Genomic DNA, 22310 nt, shown 5'->3' on the forward strand with positions numbered 1-22310 from the left:
CAGCTGTTCCCAAAGATAACCCCTCGATTCCTTTACTGGCAAGAAGGAGAAGGTTTTGGGTCATCTGATACAGAATGGTGACTCGAAATCTTGGAGGAATTGGACCGAAGGGCCGGGACCCCAAGATTCTGAGTCTAGCCAACAAATCAGGAGCGAACCTGAATGTTGCCTTCCCCCACTCCTTAGAAAGGGCAGAGTCGTACGAGACCAAGAAGATTGCTAACACACTGGCCGCGGCCAGAGTGAGCAGGAGCCCCAAGACGGAATACGATCAGAGGCCTGACGTAATGGGTCTTGAGAAGATCTCTTAAGGGACTAAAAAGTCCGAACCATGCTCCATGTTGGAGGTCTCACTCCGACCGGGGGCAGGGACGTTCGCAGCTTCGCATGAGCGAGGAAAGGTCCAGCGGGAAGGAAAAAGTTTATTCCTTCCAGCCTGAAGGCCAGGGAAAGGCTGAGCGACAGGCTTCACTGCCGAGAGCGAAAAGGAGTTCCTCCCGCCGAAAAGCAATAAGTTCGTTATTGCTGGAGAAGAGGCCTCAAGGGAAGAGGTATATCTCCCACGACACCAACCACAGAAGACTCTCCACTTCGCCTGGTAGACCCCTGCGGATGACTATCGCAGATGACGCGACCTCCGCCCCGTGACTGCAGCGGGTTGTCTCTTCTTGAGGAGGAGGCATAGTGTCTCCAGGCGTGAAGCCAAAGCGATGCCCCGGCTCGTGAAAGATGTTGCAGTGTGGTTGTTTGAGTAGCCTGTGCCGTGGGAGAAGCTCTCCCGGGAGTTCCGTCAGAGGAAGCAGAGGGTCCGGAAACCGTTCTGCCTATAGTCTCAGTGGAGCTCTCAGGGCCATTGAAAGGTTGACAGACAACCTGGTCTTGTTGAGACCCATTCTCAACAGACAACAAAGGAGGGAAGACGCATGCGTCAATGTTGTCCCACCATCACCGGAATGCATCTTGCCAAAGAGTCTTGGGGTCTGAGACTGGGGGAAGAACAGCGGAAGCTTGAAGCTCCAAGCTGTCACGATCAGGTCCCCCAGGCCAGGACTTGCTGGTTACTAAAGACCAAAGACCCCCAGGTACACTCTATCTACAAGGCTCTGCTCAGATAGTCGGAGAGAACATTCCTCTGCCCGGAATGAGCGAGCCGATAGTGGTATTGAGAAGATCTCAAATCATCTCAGTATCTCTACTGCAAGATGCGAAGGTATGAAAATGTGTCCCTTGCTGGTTGGAATACGCCAGTACCATGAAGTCGTCGCGCACGGAGCAACTCGGCAGGAGCTGTAGGATCTGTAGAGGGGCCAGAGTACGGCCCCTAAGCCTGCCTGAATGATGGAGAGGTATCCTTCGGGTCCTGACCATAGGCCTGAACCGGAACATGCCCCCCCCCCCTTTTCTTTGACAAGTCCGAGAACAGCATAAAAAATGTGGGGAAAGGACGAGAATATCCACTCCCATCAAGAGGTTCCATAGGTCAACACCCATTGCAGGTCTAATCGTTCCGCTGGTCCCATAGGGGCCAGAAAGTCCGGTTAATCGTTGCTTTGAAACCACCGGAACTTGGGCCGCCCCACAGGGAACTTATCCTGAGGCGACCGTTCGGGACTTTAGACGGGTCAATGAGGAAAAGAGACCTAGGAAACGTTCCAAGGTAGGGCTGAAAGCTCTGCTTGACTGATAACAGGTACTGCGACTCTCCTCAGCCTTACCACAGTCAACTGAAGGGAAGGCTCGGAGGAGGAGGCAACAGCATCTGGCGTCCCCAGGCGGACACCCATCCAAGTACCGACCAGACCCGACGTTGCTTAACCTCGCTGGACGGACGAGAAGCGGGGTTTCCAATGTGGTAAGGCCGTTGACTCAATATCATGGCTAGATACTCCAGATGTTGAGGCAGAAGTAGAGAAGGCTCCTAGCAAATTACCATGATCCCTCACTCATGGTAAGGATCCGGAAGCTTGTCCCGGCGTTGAAGAAGGTCGAACCCGAGCCTACCGGAGTTGACCAGACCTCCAAAAGGCAAAGGAGGCGGAAGCCTGCTCCTGAGCGGCCATGAGGAAAGCAGGGAGAGTTCTCTGGGGAAAAACCCGCGATGCCACGGCGGGATCGCTACACCGCATCTTAAGTAGGAACACCTGTAGTCTAGGCTGAATTCCAAGAGCTTCCTGGAAGATGGATGGAATGGAAACTGAAAGTACCCGTCCTTCCGATCCAGGGCCTAAGGAGTCCTGCCGCCTCGTTACCAGTCTGATCGATTCTGCTGTTCCACACAGGACGAAGTTTGTTCGACAAACTTGATCAGAGCTGAGAGGTCGACTACGGAATTCCCGTCTCAGATGCTTTCCTACAAGAAAGGATCGACTGAAGAAGTTGGGGGGTGAAGCCATCGACGATCCTATGGAGGACCTACTCCTAAGGCATGGATCATTCTGCCCAAACGGGCAAAACTCTTGCCGACCCCATGGCATAGAGGTTCAGTGACACTGAATTCGCTGACAGAGACGGCAGGCGCGATATCCTTGGCTGATCACGGAGATCGTGCAGGAATCGGCATCGGGAAGCTGTTATCCGGATGAGTAACCTTAGGCATCCTCCCAGCGTGAGACCTGCAAGGGGGGGTTGCCAATCCTAGTGTTCGTGAACTCTGCCGCTCCCTCTAGGATTATGCCCCCCCCCCCCCCCCGGGAGAGCCTCCCGTGCTACCTGTTCCTGACAGGAGGGGACTGCTATTGGACACCTTGTCTTAGTTGCCGTAGCCGGTCCAATAACTTAGGCCGACGAGGCTGAAAGAAAGAGGCGCTGGAGGCCTGCAGGGTCTGGAAGAAAGCGCCTTGGAGGAGTGAAAACGGAAGTCGACTTCCTCCGCACACCGCTGTCTATGTCTCTGTCCTTGGGCACAAACAAGCTCTTCCCAAGGATGGAAGGGTGTCTGAGTTTATCGACATCCACGGATGAGACGCCCGAGAGGAAGCCCTCGGTCATTGCGTCCAGATGGTCCAACATCGAGCTTGCCCGCAAGTTCGAAACTTGGCGACGAAACGCCAAGGTGCTTGAGCCCGAGAGGAGGAAAGTACCCATGATCTTCCTGGAGCTTCCTTGTACAAAACCTCGGGTCGCAACCGAGGAGGGATAGGACCTGGTAAGCCCCTTTCACGAGATGGAGAAGAGGAAGGGGTAAACAAGTCACCCCTTGGCCGACGGCGAAATCTCGAACGGAAAGCTCCCTGGCAAAACCCTTCCAGGGAATGACGGGGAAGGGCTAATCCAGGCTCTGGAAAGAAGAATGTTGCTCAGACCTCCCTGAAGATTCTTCCTGCTCTTGCATGTGCCATGCTCTGCGTTTACGGGGTGAGGACCGTGTTCTGGAAATACGCTCCAGAAGACTCGCCAGTCTGGCCATGTTGCGAAACCCTGACGGGAATCGCGGTCGCAATCCCCCTGGAGCTCGCGCGATGGTAAATCAATGGTTTGCGCGTGGCCGAACGTGGAAGCGCCCATGCGTGGGCACGCAGGAGCGCAAACGAAAGTGCTCGAAGGAGCGTAGCAGGAGGGCGAGCGTGGTAGGAAGGGCGAGAGCTGGTGGTCGGCGAGCGATGACCCGTAGGCAAGCAATGGATACTGCAGGAATCAAGCCGACGTTCGCGCGATGGAACACCGTCGGTTCGCGCGACGGAACACCGTCGGTCCGCGCGACGGTACACCGCCGGTTCGCGCGACGGAACACCGTTGGTCCGCGCGATGGAATGCCGTTGGTTCGCGCGCAGGCGAACATTGGAGCGCATGTGCGCGGTCGCGCATGAGCGTAGGCGCGTGGGCACATGGGCGTGCGGTCGCGCGGGCACGTGGGCGTGCGGTCGCGCGGGCACGTGGGCGTGTGGACGCGCAGGTACGTGGGCGCGCGGGTGAGCGCAGGCGGTCGAGAGACCGATGGCGCGTAGGCGGGCGATGGCGCGTTGACGAGCGATGGCGCGTTCTGGCGAGCGATGGCCCGTAGACGAGTGAAGGCGTGTTGGCAAGCGATGGCGCGTCGGCAAGCGATGGCGCGTCGGCAAGCGACGGCCCGTTGGCGAGCGGTGGTGCGTTAACAAAACGCTAGCGCGCAGGCGAAGAATCGCGCGGGCGTGTAGGCGATCGCTAACGCGTAAGAGACTAGTGATGGTTAGCGCGCATCGCGCTAACAGAAGGCGCGCAGGTGCATCAGGAAGGTGAGCGCTGAAGCAAGCTGTTAATCAGGCGATCCTATACGGTCAGAAAAAACCGTTGGCGCCCATTGGTGCGTGGCAGAAAAGGGCGCAAAGATGTGAGCTGGCGATTGAAGAAAGCTGGCGCACAGAAGGACAGAAGTAAAGGTGAGCGCTGGCGAGCAGGAGGAAGATCTACGGCAAGACTCAGCTACCGGAGATCGTGGTCCACAGCAGGCGAGCGCTAGATCGCTACTGATGGTGTCCAGGGGAACTGACACGCGTGGCAGATCGATGGCAATCGTTGACGCGTAGGAGATCGCTGACGAGCAGGCGAACGTTGACGCGTCTGTGGTCGCTGGCGAGCTGGTGATCGCTGGCGAGCAGAAGGCAACGCGTGGAATCCTGTGCGTAGAAGAAGAGTCCTTGTCCAAGACCTGAACCGAAGTTCTAGATTGCGAGGGCGAACGTGGGCGCACAGGGCGCGTAACAGGAACCAACAGGAACAGCAGAGACGATCATCAGGAGAGCGCTGGCGAACAGTAGAGCGCTAGCAATCAGGAAAGCGCTGATGAGCAGGAGAGCGCCTGTGCGCTAACACTGAGCAGGAGAGAACACTGCAGAAGGGCGCGCAGGGGAACCCTGACACGCAAGGGAAGAACCCCCGTGGGAGGCAACCCTTTGCCCCGAAGGGATCGTTGTCCGTTGGGAGACTGATGTCCGTCGGAAGACCGTTGTCTGTCCGTCGGGAGACTGATGTCTGTCGGAAGACCGTTGTCCGTCGGGAAGACCGTTGCCCGTCGGAAGACGAGGTCAGACTGCTGTCCATCTGCACCAGGGGCGGAAGATCAAGAAGAAGGAGTTGTAGGCTGCATACGGAGATTCAAAAAGGCGCCTCTTAGCACCCTTATAGGGAGATGGGAGGCCCTTACGACGTAGCGGACGGTGAGCCTTACGGCGAAGGCGGCCAACAGCAACAACAGCAGAAGAGTCCTCTGAAGAGGAGTCTCTATGAGTGTACTCTCTCGCGAACGAAAGAGAAACACTTCGTAGAAGAGACGGGTCAGCCAGTGACCTAAAAGGAGCAATCCTCCGAAGAGGGGCTCCTGCAGTTGCCCAGCCCCTTGAGCGTAACTGCAGGTGCGACCGCTCAGCACCAAGAGCATAGTCGCACGAAAAAAAGGCAAGAGAAGAACCCCCCAAAGGGGAAAAACTCAAGCCTGGACAGAAAAAACTTCCCTCGGAAGGAAAGTTACCCACCCAAGGAGGCGAGGCTCCTGAGTGTTCTAAAATGAACTGGAGAGCTGTCAATCGTCACGGGAGTACTTCCAGGAGAAGGAGACACGCCTCTGACGAAGATCTATAGGGGAGGCAGCAACAGCCGAATCCCCAGGCCTCAACAAGACAGCTCACTCCGTTGTCACATTACAGAAACGAACTAGATCGGTAACTGTGAAAAATAAAACAAAAATCATTAGTTAACATTCATTACCCCAGGAAGGCTCCGAAGAGGAATCCAGAGGGAAAGGAACACAAGAATTACACAACAGGCACGTGCCCCCACAACCACTTACACTCACGGAAGGAGAGCTGTAACCAACACAGAACTATAACAATTGTAATAATGTAACTATGTAATTATGTAATTTAAAAATGAACACTAAAGAAAGAACGAAAACCCCGAAAGGAATCGTTCTACAAAGCTGAAAAATCAACAAATACAATTAGATTCATAAACTAATTGAGACAAAACGTACGGCGTAGCAAACCCCCCCCCCCCCCACACACACGGGAAGGAAGCTACAAAGGCGTAGTAAAAGTAACGTAGTAAAAGGTTGAACGACCTCAAGAGAGAGAGAGAGAGAAAGACCGAAGTCAAACTCGATCGCGACCCATGAAATTACACCATGGTGGCCTAACTGCCGAGGGCTCCACGGAGATATCGTACACTACACACACAAGCACAAACTCTGAAAAGGAGACTTACTGATTTCTATACTCAAATATATACATAAACATGAAAAAATGTTTACATATATATTGAGTAAAAGAAAAGTAAGTGATTAAGTAAAGACAAAACAAACAATGGCTGCCAAGCGAGGACAAAGACAGAGACGTCTGTCCATGTCCGAGCCAAAAGTGAAAGTGAAGCAGTTCACCGGTGTGTGAGGGGGGGAGGGGTAACTAGCTACCACTCCCTGCTAACTAGCGCGGGGTTAATACACCCTCGTTAAATTCTAATGGCTCGCCATTTCAGCTACGCTAAAAGGTAAACCCAATGTAAATAGCGTGGTTTGTATTTCGGTTACGGAACAAATTAACTTTGCACTTGCTATGATCATGAACAGACTTAATCAAATTTACATATTTAAGAGGAATTCCTTAATAACGCAGGACTCTCCACAAAATGAGCTGGTGCACACGATTCAAGGCTTTTTTATAGTCCCCAAATGCCATCAAAAGGGGATTTCTATATTCTATGCATTGTTGTACCTGTCTCAAAATGAAAATTTGGTCAGTGGAACTTATACCTTTTGTAAATCCTGCTTATTCATCTCAGCTTTTCATCAAGCTTTCTCTCCAGTCTCTTTTGAATAAGCATACTACACATTTTCATAACTGACGTAAGTGTTATGGCTCTGTAGTTATTGCAATTAGTCATGTCTCCATTTTTTTGCTATTTTCACCAATACTCCTAACTCCCATTCATCAGGTTTTGCCTCTTCATGCCACATTCTAAAAAATAATCTTGTAAGTAGTCTGGGAGTCGCTTCATATTTGGCCAGTATCATCTCGGCAGTTATTCCATCGTATCCCGGGGCTTTCCATCTGTAGTTTTTAAGGATAGCTTCAACTTCAAAAACACTGAATTCATTCATTGGCACATGAAGGTCTTCATCAGCTTCAGGTATATCAATCAAATTATTCCCTTCATATCTCCTATTCATAACCTCACTAAAGTGTTCCATTCAACGATGTCTTTCTTCATCTTCTGTTGCTATAACAGAGCCATCTCTCTTTTTGATGGGTATATGCTTCTTCTTCTTTGCCCTAATCAAGATTTCATTAATATTGAAATTCCTGAATTCATAGTTTTGTCAGCCTCATCTGCTTTACTGTCTAAATATTCTTTCCAGTCATTCCTGGCTTTTCTTTTGACCTCACTGTCAACACTGGAATACTTAGCACGCTCTACCTTGAAATTTTCATTACTTCCTCGAAAACTTTCAACAATCAATTTCTGTCTTTGTCTCCTTTTTATAGTATCCCAAGTATCTTTTGATATACATGGCTTTCTCCTTTTAACTGCATGCCCCAAGACTTCACTCCCAACGTACTGATATTTGTTCTTAGTATCACACAATTCTTCATTAATTGTCTGTTCTTCGTCTCTGAAAGTCTCTAGAACTGCTAATCGATTCCTCCATTCAATTACAAATATTTCTCCATGCTCTTCTTCTGAAAGCTTAGTTGTATCAAACCTAGGTATTCTATCCATCTCTCTGCTGGGTGCTTTCAGTTTTAATTTGTGTGGCAACGAGGAGCTGGTGATCACTACCAATATCTGCACCTCTATAGCTTCTTACATTTCTCAGCGTCCTACTTCTCTTTTTATTAATAGTAACAGGATCTATCTGATTTTTTAATTACCACATGGTGAAGTCCATGTATACTTGTGGATGTTCTTGTGTTGAAAAAGAGTACCTCCAATGACAAGATTGTTTGCTGAAAAGAAACTTATGAAATGTGCTATATTTTCATTTGTAACTTTGCCAAGACTCTCGACACCCATCACATTCTCTATCCCAGTAGTTAACCCCTTAGGCAAAGAAGAATTGTTTAACAATCTTAGTATTTTCAGGTGAATGAGGACAGAGGAGAATGTGGAAAGAATATGCCAGACTATTCAGTGTATATGTAGGCAAAGGAAAAATAAGCCAGCCAGAGAGAGAGACTCAATGTAGTACTGTCTAGCCAGTCAAAGGACTCAATAACTCTCTAGCGGTAGTATCTTGACAGGTGGCTGGTGCCTTGGCTAACCTACTACCTAAGTGGGACTATAAGTTTAAAGGTCACTCATGAATGGCAAGGGTAAGGGACACTGACAATACCCTAGCAGTACAACGCCATAGAAACTGCCCATATATACATATGATGAGCACCCAAGCTCCCTCTCCACCCAAGCTAGGACCAGTAGCTGCTGATGACCAAGCAGGTAGACCTATAGGTTTCCCTAAACTCTCCCCCCCCCCTATCCTTTGCTTGCAAGGATGGTGAGGTTGCGGAAACTACAAGATATTATTGAGCTTGAGCCAGTCTCAAACCCCATTCTAGAACAAGAGAACAACGCCAATCTGGGATGTTTCTAAAGCTTACCTGTGGTCCTCATTTTAGAATGGCAATTGTTTGCTTCAGCAGGACAGAACAAATAAAAGACACTATAAATGGCCATTAAGGTTACTGAAAAAAATTAAATATAACACCACTTAACTTTAACAACAATGACCATTAAGGTTACCAAAAAAACAAATACTTTATTATACAAATGAACATGCAGGTTACAGAAACTTCCACAAGCACGCTCTTATGTTCATCATCATCATCATCATCATCATCATCTCCTACACCTATTAATACAAAGAGCCTCAGTTAGATTTCGCCAGTCGTGTCTATCTTGACATTTAATTCAATACTTCTCCATTCATCATCTACTTCGCGCTTCATAGTTCTCAGCCATGTAGGCCTGGGTCTTCCAAATCTTCTACTGCCTTGTGGAGCCCAGCTGAACATTTGGTTAGCTAATCTCTCTTGTGGAGTGCAGAGAGCATGCCCAAACCATCTCCATATACCCCTCATCATGATCTCGTCCACTTATGGCACTCGAGTAATCTCTCTTATAGTCTCATTTCTAATCCTGTCCAGCCATTTAACTCCCAATATCCTTCCGTGGGCTTTGTTCTCAAATCTACTAAATCTATTGGAGATTGTTTCATTGCCATAGCATGACTCATGTCCATAGAGTAACACCGATCTCACTAAACTGATATATAGTCTGATTTTTATATGTAATTAAAGGCTATTTGATATCTAAATTTTACCTAACGTAGCCATTGTCTGATTTGCTTTTTTCAATCTTTCACTAAACTCTAATTCTAAAGACCCTGTATTGGAGATCATAATTCCTAAATACTTGAATGATTCTACCTCATTAATCCTCTCTCCTTCCAATGATATTTCATCTTCCATTGTATACTCCATTCTTATCATCTGTATCTTTCTTCTGTTTATCTTCAGCCCAACCTTGTGTGATATTTCATGCATTCTGGTAAGCAAACATTGCAAATCCTGTGGTGTTCTGCTAACTAGAACTGTGCCATCAGCATACTCTAGGTCTGCTTAATTCCTACCTATCACTAATCCAGTCCAATCCTTCTCCGCCATCTCTGACTGTTCTACGCATTACAAAATCCATGAGGAGGATAAACAACATAGGTGGCAACACATTCCCTTGGAGTACTCTGCTGTTCACTGGAAATTAATGTAATAAGATTCCACTAACATGACAAATTCGGAGATAATTTGTATTTTTCCTAACCATACAAACCTTAGCTATTTACATTGGGTTTACCTTTTAGCGTAGCTGAAATGGCGAGCTATTAGAATTTAACGAGGGTGTATTATCCCCGCGCTAGTTAGCAGGGGGGTAGGGGAGTGGTAGCTAGCTACCCCTCCCCCCCTCACACACCGGTGAACTGCTTCACTTTAACTTAGAGGTAGGACTTGTCTTGGGGGACAGGGCTGGCGGGCAAATATATGTAAATAGCTAAGGTTTGTATGGTTAGGAAAAATACAAATTATCTCCGAATTTGTCATTTGTTCCGTAACCGAAATACAAACCACGCTATTTACATTGGGTGACTTACCCCTTAGGAAGGGTGGAAAGTCCCCAGCCATACCGGCTTTGGCTTTACCCGGGAACTCAGAATCCGAGTGAGTCGCACTCGAGAAAAGGAGTCCCTGTACCTCACAAGTTCCTTGCTCTGCAAGGAACCGTGTGGCCTACATAAGCTTGTGTGTGAAGGAAGAAGTGTGACCCGTCCTAGGCAGTTGACCTGGAGTTCCAGAAGGAACTCTGGGTTAGGACGTTCCTAATACCACCTCGTCAGGGTATGGGGGACGCGACAGTATTGACTCAATACTCGGAACACAAGGAAGCATGGTTTACCTGCAGAGGTTTGAGGTCAGCTATACAGAGACCAGGATGCTGCTTCCCAGTAGAGGGGATGATGAAGAAAGAAGTAAGGGCCAGACATACTTCTTTCGTTCATGCAGACTAAAACCTGATAACAATGCCCTCAACCTTGTGCTACCTGTCCAAAAAGGAGCCTGAGGTTAGACCAGCTGTTGTGTAGCCACCACAGAGCGATAGAAACGTATCGATACTCCTGTGGGTCACGTCCTGCAGGAAGCGGGCTGCGAAGGTCATTAGACGCTTCCAGACTCCAGCTTGTAGCACCTGCGTCACAGAGTAGTATTACTCGAAGGCGAGGGACGTTGCGATGTATCCGACATCGTGCTGTAGGGCGACGTGACGGGGGAGGGTCTGGATTCAGGTCGAGAAGAATGTCCTTGAGTCCGAGCTGAAGAGGTATACTGGTGACTCTCCCCCATGTCCTTCATGTGCTCCCAACCCGGCTGCACGTGAGGACAAACTGCAGCTGTTCCCAAAGATAACCCCTCGATTCCTTTACTGGCAAGAAGGAGAAGGTTTTGGGTCATCTGATACAGAATGGTGACTCGAAATCTTGGAGGAATTGGACCGAAGGGCCGGGACCCCAAGATTCTGAGTCTAGCCAACAAATCAGGAGCGAACCTGAATGTTGCCTTCCCCCACTCCTTAGAAAGGGCAGAGTCGTACGAGACCAAGAAGATTGCTAACACACTGGCCGCGGCCAGAGTGAGCAGGAGCCCCAAGACGGAATACGATCAGAGGCCTGACGTAATGGGTCTTGAGAAGATCTCTTAAGGGACTAAAAAGTCCGAACCATGCTCCATGTTGGAGGTCTCACTCCGACCGGGGGCAGGGACGTTCGCAGCTTCGCATGAGCGAGGAAAGGTCCAGCGGGAAGGAAAAAGTTTATTCCTTCCAGCCTGAAGGCCAGGGAAAGGCTGAGCGACAGGCTTCACTGCCGAGAGCGAAAAGGAGTTCCTCCCGCCGAAAAGCAATAAGTTCGTTATTGCTGGAGAAGAGGCCTCAAGGGAAGAGGTATATCTCCCACGACACCAACCACAGAAGACTCTCCACTTCGCCTGGTAGACCCCTGCGGATGACTATCGCAGATGACGCGACCTCCGCCCCGTGACTGCAGCGGGTTGTCTCTTCTTGAGGAGGAGGCATAGTGTCTCCAGGCGTGAAGCCAAAGCGATGCCCCGGCTCGTGAAAGATGTTGCAGTGTGGTTGTTTGAGTAGCCTGTGCCGTGGGAGAAGCTCTCCCGGGAGTTCCGTCAGAGGAAGCAGAGGGTCCGGAAACCGTTCTGCCTATAGTCTCAGTGGAGCTCTCAGGGCCATTGAAAGGTTGACAGACAACCTGGTCTTGTTGAGACCCATTCTCAACAGACAACAAAGGAGGGAAGACGCATGCGTCAATGTTGTCCCACCATCACCGGAATGCATCTTGCCAAAGAGTCTTGGGGTCTGAGACTGGGGGAAGAACAGCGGAAGCTTGAAGCTCCAAGCTGTCACGATCAGGTCCCCCAGGCCAGGACTTGCTGGTTACTAAAGACCAAAGACCCCCAGGTACACTCTATCTACAAGGCTCTGCTCAGATAGTCGGAGAGAACATTCCTCTGCCCGGAATGAGCGAGCCGATAGTGGTATTGAGAAGATCTCAAATCATCTCAGTATCTCTACTGCAAGATGCGAAGGTATGAAAATGTGTCCCTTGCTGGTTGGAATACGCCAGTACCATGAAGTCGTCGCGCACGGAGCAACTCGGCAGGAGCTGTAGGATCTGTAGAGGGGCCAGAGTACGGCCCCTAAGCCTGCCTGAATGATGGAGAGGTATCCTTCGGGTCCTGACCATAGGCCTGAACCGGAACATGCCCCCCCCCCCCCTTTTCTTTGACAAGTCCGAGAACAGCATAAAAAATGTGGGGAAAGGACGAGAATATCCACTCCCATCAAGAGGTTCCATAGGTAAACACCCATTGCAGGTCTAATCGTTCCGCTGGTCCCATAGGGGCCAGAAAGTCCGGTTAATCGTTGCTTTGAAACCACCGGAACTTGGGCCGCCCCACAGGGAACTTATCCTGAGGCGACCGTTCGGGACTTTAGACGGGTCAATGAGGAAAAGAGACCTAGGAAACGTTCCAAGGTAGGGCTGAAAGCTCTGCTTGACTGATAACAGGTACTGCGACTCTCCTCAGCCTTACCACAGTCAACTGAAGGGAAGGCTCGGAGGAGGAGGCAACAGCATCTGGCGTCCCCAGGCGGACACCCATCCAAGTACCGACCAGACCCGACGTTGCTTAACCTCGCTGGACGGACGAGAAGCGGGGTTTCCAATGTGGTAAGGCCGTTGACTCAATATCATGGCTAGATACTCCAGATGTTGAGGCAGAAGTAGAGAAGGCTCCTAGCAAATTACCATGATCCCTCACTCATGGTAAGGATCCGGAAGCTTGTCCCGGCGTTGAAGAAGGTCGAACCCGAGCCTACCGGAGTTGACCAGACCTCCAAAAGGCAAAGGAGGCGGAAGCCTGCTCCTGAGCGGCCATGAGGAAAGCAGGGAGAGTTCTCTGGGGAAAAACCCGCGATGCCACGGCGGGATCGCTACACCGCATCTTAAGTAGGAACACCTGTAGTCTAGGCTGAATTCCAAGAGCTTCCTGGAAGATGGATGGAATGGAAACTGAAAGTACCCGTCCTTCCGATCCAGGGCCTAAGGAGTCCTGCCGCCTCGTTACCAGTCTGATCGATTCTGCTGTTCCACACAGGACGAAGTTTGTTCGACAAACTTGATCAGAGCTGAGAGGTCGACTACGGAATTCCCGTCTCAGATGCTTTCCTACAAGAAAGGATCGACTGAAGAAGTTGGGGGGTGAAGCCATCGACGATCCTATGGAGGACCTACTCCTAAGGCATGGATCATTCTGCCCAAACGGGCAAAACTCTTGCCGACCCCATGGCATAGAGGTTCAGTGACACTGAATTCGCTGACAGAGACGGCAGGCGCGATATCCTTGGCTGATCACGGAGATCGTGCAGGAATCGGCATCGGGAAGCTGTTATCCGGATGAGTAACCTTAGGCATCCTCCCAGCGTGAGACCTGCAAGGGGGGGTTGCCAATCCTAGTGTTCGTGAACTCTGCCGCTCCCTCTAGGATTATGCCCCCCCCCCCCCCCCCCCCCGGGAGAGCCTCCCGTGCTACCTGTTCCTGACAGGAGGGGACTGCTATTGGACACCTTGTCTTAGTTGCCGTAGCCGGTCCAATAACTTAGGCCGACGAGGCTGAAAGAAAGAGGCGCTGGAGGCCTGCAGGGTCTGGAAGAAAGCGCCTTGGAGGAGTGAAAACGGAAGTCGACTTCCTCCGCACACCGCTGTCTATGTCTCTGTCCTTGGGCACAAACAAGCTCTTCCCAAGGATGGAAGGGTGTCTGAGTTTATCGACATCCACGGATGAGACGCCCGAGAGGAAGCCCTCGGTCATTGCGTCCAGATGGTCCAACATCGAGCTTGCCCGCAAGTTCGAAACTTGGCGACGAAACGCCAAGGTGCTTGAGCCCGAGAGGAGGAAAGTACCCATGATCTTCCTGGAGCTTCCTTGTACAAAACCTCGGGTCGCAACCGAGGAGGGATAGGACCTGGTAAGCCCCTTTCACGAGATGGAGAAGAGGAAGGGGTAAACAAGTCACCCCTTGGCCGACGGCGAAATCTCGAACGGAAAGCTCCCTGGCAAAACCCTTCCAGGGAATGACGGGGAAGGGCTAATCCAGGCTCTGGAAAGAAGAATGTTGCTCAGACCTCCCTGAAGATTCTTCCTGCTCTTGCATGTGCCATGCTCTGCGTTTACGGGGTGAGGACCGTGTTCTGGAAATACGCTCCAGAAGACTCGCCAGTCTGGCCATGTTGCGAAACCCTGACGGGAATCGCGGTCGCAATCCCCCTGGAGCTCGCGCGATGGTAAATCAATGGTTTGCGCGTGGCCGAACGTGGAAGCGCCCATGCGTGGGCACGCAGGAGCGCAAACGAAAGTGCTCGAAGGAGCGTAGCAGGAGGGCGAGCGTGGTAGGAAGGGCGAGAGCTGGTGGTCGGCGAGCGATGACCCGTAGGCAAGCAATGGATACTGCAGGAATCAAGCCGACGTTCGCGCGATGGAACACCGTCGGTTCGCGCGACGGAACACCGTCGGTCCGCGCGACGGTACACCGCCGGTTCGCGCGACGGAACACCGTTGGTCCGCGCGATGGAATGCCGTTGGTTCGCGCGCAGGCGAACATTGGAGCGCATGTGCGCGGTCGCGCATGAGCGTAGGCGCGTGGGCACATGGGCGTGCGGTCGCGCGGGCACGTGGGCGTGCGGTCGCGCGGGCACGTGGGCGTGTGGACGCGCAGGTACGTGGGCGCGCGGGTGAGCGCAGGCGGTCGAGAGACCGATGGCGCGTAGGCGGGCGATGGCGCGTTGACGAGCGATGGCGCGTACTGGCGAGCGATGGCCCGTAGACGAGTGAAGGCGCGTTGGCAAGCGATGGCGCGTCGGCAAGCGATGGCGCGTCGGCAAGCGACGGCCCGTTGGCGAGCGGTGGTGCGTTAACAAAACGCTAGCGCGCAGGCGAAGAATCGCGCGGGCGCGTAGGCGATCGCTAACGCGTAAGAGACTAGTGATGGTTAGCGCGCATCGCGCTAACAGAAGGCGCGCAGGTGCATCAGGAAGGTGAGCGCTGAAGCAAGCTGTTAATCAGGCGATCCTATACGGTCAGAAAAAACCGTTGGCGCCCATTGGTGCGTGGCAGAAAAGGGCGCAAAGATGTGAGCTGGCGATTGAAGAAAGCTGGCGCACAGAAGGACAGAAGTAAAGGTGAGCGCTGGCGAGCAGGAGGAAGATCTACGGCAAGACTCAGCTACCGGAGATCGTGGTCCACAGCAGGCGAGCGCTAGATCGCTACTGATGGTGTCCAGGGGAACTGACACGCGTGGCAGATCGATGGCAATCGTTGACGCGTAGGAGATCGCTGACGAGCAGGCGAACGTTGACGCGTCTGTGGTCGCTGGCGAGCTGGTGATCGCTGGCGAGCAGAAGGCAACGCGTGGAATCCTGTGCGTAGAAGAAGAGTCCTTGTCCAAGACCTGAACCGAAGTTCTAGATTGCGAGGGCGAACGTGGGCGCACAGGGCGCGTAACAGGAACCAACAGGAACAGCAGAGACGATCATCAGGAGAGCGCTGGCGAACAGTAGAGCGCTAGCAATCAGGAAAGCGCTGATGAGCAGGAGAGCGCCTGTGCGCTAACACTGAGCAGGAGAGAACACTGCAGAAGGGCGCGCAGGGGAACCCTGACACGCAAGGGAAGAACCCCCGTGGGAGGCAACCCTTTGCCCCGAAGGGATCGTTGTCCGTTGGGAGACTGATGTCCGTCGGAAGACCGTTGTCTGTCCGTCGGGAGACTGATGTCTGTCGGAAGACCGTTGTCCGTCGGGAAGACCGTTGCCCGTCGGAAGACGAGGTCAGACTGCTGTCCATCTGCACCAGGGGCGGAAGATCAAGAAGAAGGAGTTGTAGGCTGCATACGGAGATTCAAAAAGGCGCCTCTTAGCACCCTTATAGGGAGATGGGAGGCCCTTACGACGTAGCGGACGGTGAGCCTTACGGCGAAGGCGGCCAACAGCAACAACAGCAGAAGAGTCCTCTGAAGAGGAGTCTCTATGAGTGTACTCTCTCGCGAACGAAAGAGAAACACTTCGTAGAAGAGACGGGTCAGCCAGTGACCTAAAAGGAGCAATCCTCCGAAGAGGGGCTCCTGCAGTTGCCCAGCCCCTTGAGCGTAACTGCAGGTGCGACCGCTCAGCACCAAGAGCATAGTCGCACGAAAAAAAGGCAAGAGAAGAACCCCCCAAAGGGGAAAAACTCAAGCCTGGACAGAAAAAACTTCCCTCGGAAGGAAAGTTACCCACCCAAGGAGGCGAGGCTCCTGAGTGTTCTAAAATGAACTGGAGAGCTGTCAATCGTCACGGGAGTACTTCCAGGAGAAGGAGACACGCCTCTGACGAAGATCTATAGGGGAGGCAGCAACAGCCGAATCCCCAGGCCTCAACAAGACAGCTCACTCCGTTGTCACATTACAGAAACGAACTAGATCGGTAACTGTGAAAAATAAAACAAAAATCATTAGTTAACATTCATTACCCCAGGAAGGCTCCGAAGAGGAATCCAGAGGGAAAGGAACACAAGAATTACACAACAGGCACGTGCCCCCACAACCACTTACACTCACGGAAGGAGAGCTGTAACCAACACAGAACTATAACAATTGTAATAATGTAACTATGTAATTATGTAATTTAAAAATGAACACTAAAGAAAGAACGAAAACCCCGAAAGGAATCGTTCTACAAAGCTGAAAAATCAACAAATACAATTAGATTCATAAACTAATTGAGACAAAACGTACGGCGTAGCAACCCCCCCCCCCCCCCCCCCCCACACACACACACACGGGAAGGAAGCTACAAAGGCGTAGTAAAAGTAACGTAGTAAAAGGTTGAACGACCTCAAGAGAGAGAGAGAGAGAAAGACCGAAGTCAAACTCGATCGCGACCCATGAAATTACACCATGGTGGCCTAACTGCCGAGGGCTCCACGGAGATATCGTACACTACACACACAAGCACAAACTCTGAAAAGGAGACTTACTGATTTCTATACTCAAATATATACATAAACATGAAAAAATGTTTACATATATATTGAGTAAAAGAAAAGTAAGTGATTAAGTAAAGACAAAACAAACAATGGCTGCCAAGCGAGGACAAAGACAGAGACGTCTGTCCATGTCCGAGCCAAAAGTGAAAGTGAAGCAGTTCACCGGTGTGTGAGGGGGGGAGGGGTAACTAGCTACCACTCCCTGCTAACTAGCGCGGGGTTAATACACCCTCGTTAAATTCTAATGGCTCGCCATTTCAGCTACGCTAAAAGGTAAACCCAATGTAAATAGCGTGGTTTGTATTTCGGTTACGGAACAAATTAACTTTGCACTTGCTATGATCATGAACAGACTTAATCAAATTTACATATTTAAGAGGAATTCCTTAATAACGCAGGACTCTCCACAAAATGAGCTGGTGCACACGATTCAAGGCTTTTTTATAGTCCCCAAATGCCATCAAAAGGGGATTTCTATATTCTATGCATTGTTGTACCTGTCTCAAAATGAAAATTTGGTCAGTGGAACTTATACCTTTTGTAAATCCTGCTTATTCATCTCAGCTTTTCATCAAGCTTTCTCTCCAGTCTCTTTTGAATAAGCATACTACACATTTTCATAACTGACGTAAGTGTTATGGCTCTGTAGTTATTGCAATTAGTCATGTCTCCATTTTTTTGCTATTTTCACCAATACTCCTAACTCCCATTCATCAGGTTTTGCCTCTTCATGCCACATTCTAAAAAATAATCTTGTAAGTAGTCTGGGAGTCGCTTCATATTTGGCCAGTATCATCTCGGCAGTTATTCCATCGTATCCCGGGGCTTTCCATCTGTAGTTTTTAAGGATAGCTTCAACTTCAAAAACACTGAATTCATTCATTGGCACATGAAGGTCTTCATCAGCTTCAGGTATATCAATCAAATTATTCCCTTCATATCTCCTATTCATAACCTCACTAAAGTGTTCCATTCAACGATGTCTTTCTTCATCTTCTGTTGCTATAACAGAGCCATCTCTCTTTTTGATGGGTATATGCTTCTTCTTCTTTGCCCTAATCAAGATTTCATTAATATTGAAATTCCTGAATTCATAGTTTTGTCAGCCTCATCTGCTTTACTGTCTAAATATTCTTTCCAGTCATTCCTGGCTTTTCTTTTGACCTCACTGTCAACACTGGAATACTTAGCACGCTCTACCTTGAAATTTTCATTACTTCCTCGAAAACTTTCAACAATCAATTTCTGTCTTTGTCTCCTTTTTATAGTATCCCAAGTATCTTTTGATATACATGGCTTTCTCCTTTTAACTGCATGCCCCAAGACTTCACTCCCAACGTACTGATATTTGTTCTTAGTATCACACAATTCTTCATTAATTGTCTGTTCTTCGTCTCTGAAAGTCTCTAGAACTGCTAATCGATTCCTCCATTCAATTACAAATATTTCTCCATGCTCTTCTTCTGAAAGCTTAGTTGTATCAAACCTAGGTATTCTATCCATCTCTCTGCTGGGTGCTTTCAGTTTTAATTTGTGTGGCAACGAGGAGCTGGTGATCACTACCAATATCTGCACCTCTATAGCTTCTTACATTTCTCAGCGTCCTACTTCTCTTTTTATTAATAGTAACAGGATCTATCTGATTTTTTAATTACCACATGGTGAAGTCCATGTATACTTGTGGATGTTCTTGTGTTGAAAAAGAGTACCTCCAATGACAAGATTGTTTGCTGAAAAGAAACTTATGAAATGTGCTATATTTTCATTTGTAACTTTGCCAAGACCCTCGACACCCATCACATTCTCTATCCCATGATTATTTCTTCCAACTTTAGCATTCAAGTCGCCAATCACAATTTTCATATCTCTCATGGATCTCATCTACTACCCTTTGCAGTTTTTCATATTATTCATCTTTCTTTTCTTGAGGGGAATCATTTGTTGGTGCATAGAAAACTATAATACTCATTCCGCTGCTTTGATTTAAGCTTTGCTAGAAACAATCTACTATTTACAGCTCTCCACTCAGTTATTGCCTTTTCTGCTCTTGGTATCATCATCATTCATACTCCTTCTCTTCCAATTCCATCTCATCTTCCTGAATAGATATGATATTGCCTTGGTCTAAAGTTTCCTTACCAATCCCCATAAAACGTGTTTCACTTGGGGCCAAGATATCCAAACTATATTTCATAAACTCACTCTCCACTTGCTGTAACTTCCCAAGTTCTAACATTCCAATTACCTAATGTTCATAGCTAGATAAAAAAATAGTAACACCTAAATAATAATCGCCTAAATGTTCATTCATTAGCTGAGGAGGAAACGTGAGCATGAAGTCACCGTAAAGACTCGCATGTTCTGAATTTCCAGTGGTCAAGGATGATGCTGCTAATGGTGACTGATTTCATTTCTCGGCAAAGACAATGGAAAAACCCTCCCACTGTCATTCCACTAGTTTAAAGGGTTCTTTTGTCCAAAGAAGGCATAAGGTGATGGTCACCTAGGATAGGGCATATGGGCTATCAAATTTCTATCCAAAAAAAGGGGAATGGAATCACCCTGCTCGGTACCATAGTTGAAGATTGAATCGGCAGTTTCAATTGGGGAGATAACTCCTATATTGGCATTCAGACAGGTAAATTTAGAGATGCTTTGCTAATACATAACTAGAGGGGGTTGGTTTGCCCCTGGCGACCCTTTAATGGGATTAGCACTGAGGGGTGTGTAGCCTGTATAGGCTGTAATAAAATGATAGTGGTTTTAATGTTGTGACCGGCTGACCGACCTGGTCAGTTAATTAGTGCGTCTCTGGCTCCCCCCCCCCTCCCCTGGACTCCCATCAAACAAAAAAGTTTTTGAGTTTTGTGCCTCAGCTGGAGATAGGGAAGAAGACGAGCCTGGTAAACCCTGTCTACCAAAAGCGAGGATTCCAGGGGTGGGCCAGTCAAGGGTGCAAACTCTGCAACTATTTTGGTCAATGGCAATTCAATCAACAGCCATTTGAGGACAAGGGTTGTCTTCCAAGTAGGGAGTGCAGGTAATAACACGTGGCCACTAGTTTTCCCCCATTTTAGCTTAGATTAATTTTTTACTTGATTTAGGTTTAGCTGGCTGTGTGCGGTGGGATTGTGTGTACAGTTTTTGCACATAATTTTTGCTTTCGAGACTAGCACAGTCTTTGGATCACAGGGACGCGTGTTCGACCCAATTTCAATCATTAATCATTGCAGAAGACCAAGAGTCTAAGCAACCCTATTTTTCCTTATTTTGCATTTCCTTTTATCAGATTTTGTTTTGTTTGACCCTTTTTACTTGATGTTAAGATGTTCATTTCTTTAATGTAAATTTGTGTAATAAAGCAAGATTAGGTTAATTAAACCTCGTCGTATTTTTGCTCCTTCATTTATTTGATTATGCCTATTATGAATGTTTGATCTCGGGACAGTATACCCGATATTCTGAAAGGAGTAAGTCTAGGTAACTTAAGAATAATTGTGTGTTAGCGAGTGACTTAGTATTGAATATATCTGCTTCGAAGGTAAAGATCCATATCTTTAACTTTTACTTTACACTACATCACTGCTCCCATCCATTGCCATTATCTCAATAATTACTTAACGTAAGATTCCTCTCCAGCATCTCACTGAGGTCCCTGAGATGGAGCCGAAACAGAGCCTAAGAGTGTAGATGACCTTAGACCTGACAAAGCTAGGGTAGGCCATCAAATTACTTTTATTTCACGTGTGGAGTTTTCAGGCCTCTGGACAGAGTACAGGTTTTTTGCATTTCGAGTGATGTTTGTGAACTATGTCATCAAAATTATTAACAGGGTGTTTGTGCCTTGAGTGATAGCTCTCCGTTTCCTCCCCGCTGATATTTTAGGAAATGATGTGGAGACTTTCCCGGAACAAGTTCCCACTCAAAAATTAAATTAAAACGCAAATTTTCTCCACAATGAAGATAAAATGGAGATTTTATATGATCAGATTAAATGTTCTATCAGTTTGTATATTGCTTCAACCATGTAAGTACTTATCAATTATTTTTAAAATCTTAATTTGTATCCATAGTAAGCATTTGTATGAATTAAAACATTTGGTAATCGAGTTCATTGTTTTTTATCTCTGGAGATAAAAGACAGGAGAAACATTCCGATGTCTGGTTATGATTTTCTTGTTAGATACATTCACTTTGTTCGATTCTCCAAGGATCAGGAAGTATATCCATTTGTGACAGCTTTGATAAGGGCAGAAATGAAGACATGAGTTTCCCTCTGCATCCCCCTTTACAGGAGAGCCACCTAGTGGCGACTCAAATATGCTGGCATCTCATTGTTTATATTGACTGTCTCATCTGGCAATGGTTCAATTCTTTCTTAGTGATTAACTAGTTGTTCAAGAACTATACAGTATATTCTAGCACTTTTGAAATAAGAAAACGACAGACGAATAAGTTCTATCAATATTATTGAAGAATTTGTCAACAAAAAGGCAAGAAAAGTTACTTTGTATAAAATTTTAGTTTTCATTTCAGATATAAAATTGTTCCTAATTTTTTATACCTTTTACTTTTTTCAATATATGGTATTCTTGCTTTTTTGTTTAACTGTTACTTATAAAGCTTGAGTTTGTTTTGTGTGCAATTCAAGTGCATGATACAAAAATTAGGTAATATAGTCTATATATAGACTATATCATATATATATATATATATATATATATATATATATATATATATATATATATATATATATATATATGTATGTATAAAAGATATATATATATGTTACAGTCAATCTCTAAATCCAGACAATTTGTAAAGTGACTAATTATTTCAGGTAATTTGTGAACTGCCTAGTTCACCCAGTCATTTTATAAATCAGCTGAAAATCGCAGACAATTCACAAAGTGACTAAAATTTTGATAGATTTTCTTGGCATAATGACTGAAATGATCCTGCTATGGATCACAACTCTCCGACCCCTCCCGGCTGAGGAACGCGTGTGTGTGTGCGTTCGAAAATGCGACATTTTTATTATTTTATCATTTTTTATTCTTACAATCTAAACTAGAGTGGCACCGTAATGAACAGACAGAAAAACAAGCCTGTTTCTTGAGTAAATCTTTATTTTCCAAAACCTGAGGAACGAGATAATTACAAAATTAAAACTTAATTCTTAAATGCGACATTTTTATTATTATA

General features: G+C 48.0%; 2 pseudogenes; both read right to left on the reverse strand.

The window, feature by feature from the left end:
* Positions 1-1747: 1747 nt before the first annotated feature.
* LOC137646188 (5S ribosomal RNA) lies at positions 1748-1866 on the reverse strand (annotated as a pseudogene).
* Positions 1867-12652: 10786 nt separating this feature from the next.
* Positions 12653-12771, reverse strand: LOC137646189 (5S ribosomal RNA; annotated as a pseudogene).
* Between the last annotated feature and the right edge of the window lie 9539 nt (positions 12772-22310).

This window comes from Palaemon carinicauda, chromosome 8, assembly GCF_036898095.1.
Source record: "Palaemon carinicauda isolate YSFRI2023 chromosome 8, ASM3689809v2, whole genome shotgun sequence".
Lineage (NCBI taxonomy): Eukaryota > Metazoa > Arthropoda > Malacostraca > Decapoda > Palaemonidae > Palaemon > Palaemon carinicauda.